This window comes from Psammomys obesus, unplaced genomic scaffold, assembly GCF_907164565.1.
Source record: "Psammomys obesus unplaced genomic scaffold, mPsaObe1.curated_primary_1811, whole genome shotgun sequence".
Lineage (NCBI taxonomy): Eukaryota > Metazoa > Chordata > Mammalia > Rodentia > Muridae > Psammomys > Psammomys obesus.
In genome coordinates, this window is record NW_026590701.1 from 93,699 (window position 1) to 102,069 (window position 8,371).

Genomic DNA, 8,371 nt, shown 5'->3' on the forward strand with positions numbered 1-8,371 from the left:
AGGTAGATTTCGGTCAGTTACTTCCAGCTCTTAACTAGTAAGCAATGCTTGATCCTTCCTCTAGGTCACACGAAAGTGATTCTGTGTTACGGCTCAGTCAGTCACACCTTTTGTCTTTTTTTTTGAGTCAGGGGTCTCATTTAGCACCGTTTGACCTTGAATTCCTTATGTAGCCTGGGATGACCTTGGTTCTTCATCCCTCTCCCCTAAGCCTCCCTGAGTGCTAGGATTACAGGTGTTCACCAACAGGCCCAGATAGGGCCCTTTCTATAGTTGAGTCTTCAGTCTTACATTATAAGCTAGTTACATTTTCTGATCTAAAAAAAAAAAAAAATCACAGATACTCTCCAAATGGACACGTGTTCTGGGTCATTCAATCATAAAAAGTATGGTTTTATATAAGTAGATTTTGTGTTATTTATTTATATGTTTTCTCTTGGTTTTATGTTTCTATAGAAACCTACATTGTAAATAGCTTGTTCTGCATGAGGCCTGTTCTGGTTCACTTAAACCCAAAGGCTTAAGCATTCTGACTGATTGACTGCCATAATTATGTTTTCCTCACCAACCATTATCTCATATAATTCCAATAGATGGAGCATTGTTTCAGAGGCAGACAGAGGAATAGCTTGCCACTTAGAAGTTTGAGAAAAGAAGGCGGGTGCGGAGTACATAAGCAGAACTTTTTTGGTGGTGTAAGACCCAAGGTTAATCTGTAAGCCCCATCTGTTCAAAGATCAGTAACTTCCTCAGATGCTGGAGTTGTAGTTCTTGGAAAGTAACAAAACCACTTGGGAAAAGACAGGGTCTATCCTAAATTGCCCTGACAGTGCCCGTCTAGTCACCACTCCAGCTGGGAATTCCACCGAGTGGGTCCTGACCAAAGTCCATCCTGGTCAGCATTAAATTAAAGCTTGCTTCAGATTTGGCTCGAAATTGTGGAACTGTGTTTCTCCTGTGACTCTCAAGACTAACAGTGGTAAGGATGGAGCCGCATGTAAACTGAAGGAAAAAGGGGGAGCTCTGTGGAGAGACCGGGGAGTCAGTTACTCAGACAAAGGCATGTGACTGGTATTTTTGAGTAGAATATTGTGGGAAATTCAAGAAACCTGTAGAAGGGCTTGGCTGTTGACACGGGGCTTGCAGCTAACCGGTGGACCCAGGTACAAATCCTCGAGGGATGAGCCCTGTCCCTGTCCCTCTCCCCTAAGGGAAGGTTGAATTCAGGCTTGGTTCTGGTTTGGGGCTTCCTGAGTTGCAGTCTCCTGGGAAGAGGGAATCAGTAGCCAAGATTCAATCAAGGACTTATATGGGTGGAAATTTATTAGGGCCAATTAACTTACAGGATCGACCTTTGCTTTTTAAATGATCTTGAGCCAAAAAGAGGAAAAGGGAAGCCTCCAGGCCCTGGACTGTAGATGTCGGCCTTGAACTCTTGATGTGCCTTGAGGAAGCCCGCAGTGAGAAGCAGCAGGAGGGGCCCAGCCTGCTGCTGCTGTGACCCAGGGAACAGAGTTTGCTCCAGCCTGGTGATCGCAGGACAAGGCTCCTGCTCTTGCTCTTCCCCTCTCCTAGTAGACTGACTGGAGACTGGGCGGGTAGCCACCTTGCTGGTTGTTATCAACTTCGATAAGAGCCAGGAGCTTGAGTACTTTTCCTCCCTGATCAACCGAGGAAACCTCGTGAGTCTTCTGCTCTGGAACACGGGCAGCTCCTTGAGTCGGAGATCTGCTGAGGGTCAGTTTCCCTTCTAGTTTAAGCTTAGGGTTTTTGTTGTTGTGCTGTTTGTTTTTGTAGCCAATTCTAGAAACGAAGTATTGTCTCGTAAACTATTTTTTTGGTCTTCATTAAGCTGGAGTACAAAAATTTCTCATGTGATCTTATTCACGCTGCTTCTGTGTTTTCTGTGAATAGAACAAGGAGGGAGGGAGCAGCTAGGATTTTCTGTTGCTTTTGTGAAGAGTGTGAGGCAGGCCTCTGAGTCCGGGGAGCCTTGGGAGGAGTCCAGTTAGGCTGCTTTTGATGGTGGCTCATAGAGCGTATATCTGCTCAGAGCCATGATGAGCTTTCTGTTTCTGTTTTTAGACAAGATCTTTCTATGTAACCCGTGGCCTGCTCCTCACTATATAGCCTCACTATATGGCCTGGAACTCAGAGTCCGGCCTGCCTCTGCGTGCTGAGTGCTGGGATTGTTAGCAAACTTGAAGGTCATAACCAGATTTCATGTCAGGTCCAGCCACCCATCCTTAATAAGCCAATTAAAAGAGCCAAATTAACGGTGGGAAGAAGAAAAAGGAGACCTATTCAACTTGGCCACATTGGAAAGAGGGACAAAGAAGTCCAGGAAACCTTCAAGTCCATCTTCAGAGCTGTGAAATGAGGTCAAAGTTTAAACTGAGGGTCAGGGGTAAGACCGTCTCTAAGCCGACCCAGAGTGTGGTCCCAGCCACCGTTGACCTATCATTGTCCTGTAAGGGGGTCTGACAAGTGGTTAGAGTGTGTGAATTCTCCCCCAGGGACATGAGTTCCCCCTCTGGCTGGTTGCCCTTTCCTGCTCCCAGCAAAAGATGACTGGGGAAATTCCCATTTCTTTGGGGTCATTGTTTCCATCGTCTGCTTGTCAGACTGAGACCTACGTGTCTTTTTGGAACATCTGCATCTCTGCCAGCCCATTATAAGATTTCGGGTGTGTGTTACCACAACTGGCGTGTGATGAGTCTTTTTGATTAAAAAATGTTTTAAAGACATTTGTGTGTGTGTTCTTGCTCTCATGTGCGTGTGCTATGGCGTACATGTGGAGGTTGAATAATAGCTGGTGGGAGCTGGTTCCGGGTCAAACTTCAGCGTGTCACACTTGGTGGAAACAGCCTTCACAGCTCTCTCACCATCCCCCTTGTTTTCATCTATAAGCCGTCCTTTCTAAACTTTACTTTATTTTATTTTTAATATGTGTGAATGTTTTGCCTGCATGGATGTATGTTCCGTGTGCATGCCTGTTGCCCAAGGAGGTCAGAACTGGGCATCAACTGGAGTTAGCAGAATTTTGTGAGCCACCATGTGGGTGCTGGGGAATCGAACCTGGATCGTCTGCAAGAGCAACGAGGGCTCTGAACACTGAGCCAGCTCTCCAGCCACCTCCTATCTACTTTTCCTTCTTTCTTTCTTTTTGTTTTTTAAGAAGGGCCTTACCATGGAGCCCTGCCAGCCTGGAACTTGCTGTGTGGACTAGCCTGGTCTGAGACTCACAGAGTCTGCCTCTGCCATCAAAGGCATGTGTCACCACTCCTGGCCCAGACGCCGTCCTTTGAGGTTAAGCCTACCGCTGGTGACTGGGCTTAGTCAAAAAGGATCTCAGGCCAATGGCTGCACCAGGCCAGTGCCAGCTCACTGGTATCTCAGTACAATGAAGAGTTTTGGCAGAATTAACAGATTCTGGTACTGATGGAACACTTTTCCATCTGTTGATATGGCAGTGACTGAAGGTGTGTATAGACAGCCTGATAGAAACTCTTCAGGATAAGAATGAAGGCATTAGTGTTCACTTAATGTGTTTTTCTATGCCTGCTCTAGCTCCCTAATAATGAGACAGAAACCTGCTAAGTTTGTAATAAACTTAAAGTACTATAGCTGGGCAGATTCTCATCTATTCTAACCCATCTATGCTGGTCTGGACTATTTCCCAGCTTGTGCCCTGTTACCTGTCCTTTAGTCTCACCCTGGCTGCTCCTGTTCAACCTTTGCCCCTATGGTGACTCTCTCATGGGGACCTCCTCCTCACGGCCAAGTGACCTTCTTCTCTTTCCTCTCTCTCTCTTCTCCACCTGGCACCACCCCACTGAGACTGCAAATCCTGCCTTAACTCCCCTTTCTCTTATAGGCTCTTCAGCTCTTTATTGACCAATCAGAGATGATGGAGAACAATTTTTGAGACAGAATTTCTTTGTGTAGCCTGAGAGGATGACATAAACTCCATTTTGTCTCCATTTTAGGACCAGGCCTGACTTTAAAAGAAAAGTCACCTGTCACAGGGATGAGGCCATAGGTCGTCAATTCCAGGAACAAGACCATAAAATCCTCTACCCAAGGAACAGTCTGGAGATAAACACAATAATGGGAAAATATCTTGTCTCAGAATGGAGCATCTGTCCTGGCCAGCCGTATCTCATCCTGTAATCAAACATTCATGGCACAGGAATGCAGCCTACCAACCACCTGGATGCAAGCCAACAGGAATTGACCCTTGTAACTTCCCCTGCACCCGCCAATGAGGTTTTAGATTACCTAACCCCTGCTAGAATTCCCTTGGTTTTCTATAAAAACGCTTGCATGCCTTTGTCTAGAGTTGCCATTTTGTAAAATGGTTTGACCCTTGCATTCAGGTTTTTGAGAAATAAAACGTTCTTGCCAATTGCATATGTGAGTGGTGGTCTCCGTGCAGTGATTTGGGACTTAACATATCCCAGGCTGTCTTGGAATTTCCTCGGTAGACCAGGCTGGCCCTGGACGCACAGAAACTAACCCACGCCTGCCTCCCAAATGTTAGGGTTAAAGGTGTGCGCTGTCGCCACGGCCTTGCTTCAGTCTATTGACTTTTTGTTGTGAGAATATTGTTATTGTTTGTTACTTTAGGTTTGCAGGTCTCAACACTGATAATGTGAGGCCCTGAAAGTTTAAAGTCTTAAATTCCCAGGGCAATGCAACTAGGGTCCTGGTAGCAAGGTCATAGGCAAAGAACCAGACAAGATAAAGCAGACGCACCCAGCAGCAGACCACACTCTTTCCAGACTTAGGTTTCCTTAGTAACCAGACCAGATGGTCAGCAGTTCCCCACCCAGATAAACCTCAGGGTGTGACTGGAGTCATGTAGCCTTGCCCCTAAGAAAACCCACAGGATGGCTCCAGCCTAATCTGCACGTAACAGGACACTCCAGGTATTTCTATAGGTCAAATGTCCTCCAAGTAGCCAGGCCTGACCATTTGTGGTTTTGGCACCTAAAACAGACCAATCATTTTAAAGGTCAGCTTCCCTAGAGACCCTCTTACCCAATCCTATAATGCCAAGGCTTGTACTTCCCCACTTGTGGTTTTTCCCTTTAAAAACCCTGTTCTCCCGGAGCAAGGGGTTGCTTGCCTCTTTGTTCCTGAAAGCTTGTAGTCCAGGCTTGAGCTTGTAACAAAACCTCTCGTGTGTTTTGCAATGGAGTTGATTCCTGGTGGTCTTTCAGGGGTCTCACAAATTAGGTATTACAATAACACTTTAAAGCTCTTTGCTTGGACTCTCCAATATGGTGGTGCCCAGTAGGCAGCATGTCTGACTAGCAGGAGATCAGAGACTGCAGACCAAGTAAATGGCAGAGCTGTGGACTTCAAAATGCCACTGTCTATGTTTCCCAGATGAGAGGAGGACATTCCACAAGCTAGAGATGCACAGTTCCAGGCACCCCTAATCTGCTCTGTGGAAAGCTCTCCAGTCCCAGGCTCCAGTCATCTGGCACCTTCTGCCCACTTGAAAATGACTCCTAAGTTCTAGGAACCCATGGCTTCAGCCTTTGGACAGCTCCCAAATACCAGGGACATAGTCCCAACCTCATGTTTACAGTTCTACCTATCTCCCTTCAGAGACCTGCCTGGCAATAGGAGCATATAGGATCTCGTTCCAAGATGGCGGTGCTCAGCATGCACAGAGTCTGAATACCAGGAGCACAGTGACTGCATTGTTTGGGTTTCCAGCATCCGTTTGTGTTTCCCCAGAGAGAGGAGGGTTCCCAGCTGCCAGACACGTTTCCAGTTTGAGACCTCCCAACTATTTCCACCATCCCAAGGATGACTCTGGATTCCAGAAACACACAGATCCAGCCTAGGGTTCAAGGCTCTACTAGTCATCTTGAGGAGACCTGCCAGACCTGAGGACCACACAGACACCTGCAGCCTAATCCCCTGCCTATAGGTCCACCTGGGACACATCAGCAGAGAAGACCTGTGGCTGTTCACGGAAATCCAGCCACTAGCACAGGACCCAGGACTCCCTCACATGCCTGAGAAGTACATCAGGCTCCAGGAAAAACCAGATGGCTACAGACCAGTGTAAGAAAACAATCAAGAAAAACAAGGGCAATATGGCATCACAAGAATCCAACTATCCTAATACAGCAAACTCTGAATATCCTAACATAGCTGAAACACAGGAAAATGAACTTAAATGTATGCTTATGAAGATGACAGAGGCCTTTAAAGAGGAAACTAATAAATCCCTCAATGAAATACAGGAAAATACAATCAAACAAATAGAGGCTTTTAAAGAGGAAATGAATAAATCACTTAAAAGAAACACAGGAAAATATAATTAAACAGGTGAAGGAAATGAATAAAATGTTTTAAGACCTGACAATGGAAATAGAATAAAACCTGACAATAAAGAATACACAAACTGAGGAAATCATGGAGGTGGAAAACTTAGGGAAGAGAACAGAAACTAGAGGTAAGCGTCACCAACAGAATACAAGAGATGGAGAAGAGAATCTCAGGTGTAGAATATACAATTGAAGAAACCGATATATCTGTCAAAGAAAATATTAAATCAAAAGATTCTGTCCCAAAACATCTAAGAAATCAAGGACACAATGAAAAGATGAACCCTAAGAATAATAGGAATAGATGAAAGAGATTTCCAGCTCCAAGAACCAGAAAATGTTCTCAACAAAACCATAGAAGAAAATTTCCCCAACCTAAAGAAAGAGATGCCTTTAAACATACAAGAGGCTTACTGAACACCAACTAGATTAGAGCAGAAAAGAAATTTCTCCTGCCACATAATAATCAAAACACTAAATGTACCTAACAAAGAAAAAAAAATATTTAAAGCTACAAGGGAAAAAGGCCAAGTTATATAAAGGAAGATCTATCAGAATCACACCAGCAGAGACTACGAAAGCCAGAAGGATCTGGACAGATATCTTGCAGATCCTAAGAGACCACAGAAGTCAGCCCAGACTATTATACCCAGCAAAACTTTCAATCACCATAGATGGAGAAAAGAAAATGTTCCCTGACATAACAAAATTTAAAGAGTATCTAATGCACAAACTCAGTCCTACCGAAGATATTAGAAGAAAAACTCCAACCCAACAAAGTCAGCTACACTCAAGAAAACACAGAATATAAATAACTTCACTACAGCAAAACCAAAAGAAGACAAGCACACAAAAACATTACAACTACCAACACCAAAATAAAAGAAACTAACAGTCATTGGTCATTAATATCTCAACATTAATGAACTCAACTCTTCAATAAAAAGACAGAGGCCAACAGGACCCAATATTGTACTACTGTATACAAGAAATGCACATCGGCAACAAAGATAAACTTTACCCCAGGGTAAAGGGCTAAAAAAGGTTTCCAAGCAAATGGACCCAAGAAGCAAGGTGGAGTAGCCATTCTACTATCTAATAAAATAGGCTTTCAACCAAAATTAATAAAAAAAGATGGGGAAAGACACTTCATTCTCATTGTAGAAAAAATTCACCAAGAGGACATCTCAATTCTGAACACCTATGTTCCAAATACAAATGTACCCACATTAGTAAAAAAAAAAAAAAAAAATTATTATTATTTTTAAATTTTATTTCAGTTTATTTAAATCCCAAGGGTGTTCCCTCTCTCCTCTCTTTTCCTCTTTCCTTCTCCCCTTCCTTCCTGAGAAGGGGAGCTCCCCTCCCCACAAAAGAAACATTATTAAAGCTTAAATCACATGTCAATCCCCACACATTAGTAGTGGGAGACTTCAATTCCCCACTCTCACCAACAGACAGATTATTGAGATAGAAAGTAAATAAACAATGAAACTAACAGATGTTAGGAAACAAATGGCCCTAACAGATATCTACAGAACTTTTCACCCAACTACGAAAGATTATACCTTCTTCTAAGCTCCTCATGGGACCTTCTCCAAAAGTGACCATATAGACAGTCACAAACCAAGCCTCAGTCGAGACAAGAAGATTGAAACAATCCCTTTCATCTTATCAGACCACCATGGATTAAAGCTGGAACTCAACAACAACAGAAACAACAGAAAGAGTTGTTCATGGAAACTGAACAACTCTCTACTCAATGACCCGTGGGTTAAGGAGGATATAAAGAAAGAAACTAAAGACTTTCTAAAATTCAATGAAAGTGAAGACACAACATACCCATACTTACGGGATACAATTAAAGCAGTGCTAAGAGGAAAAAGTTCATAGCATTAAGTGCCTTTATATAGAAACTGGTGAGATCTCATGCTAGTAACTTAACAGCTCACCTGAAAGCTCTAGAAAAAAAAAAAAAGGCCAAGAGGAGTAGATATCAGGAAACAATCAAACTCAGGGCT

The 8,371-nt window shown here is 43.7% G+C and overlaps 1 long non-coding RNA gene across 1 annotated transcript; it reads left to right on the forward strand.

Annotated features, from left to right (window-relative positions):
- Positions 1-1,672: 1,672 nt before the first annotated feature.
- On the forward strand, positions 1,673-4,420 carry LOC129677882 (uncharacterized). The gene is made up of 2 exons (XR_008720286.1): positions 1,673-1,737; positions 3,990-4,420. It is a non-coding gene; the product is annotated as an uncharacterized LOC129677882 (long non-coding RNA).
- The last annotated feature ends 3,951 nt before the right edge of the window (positions 4,421-8,371 follow it).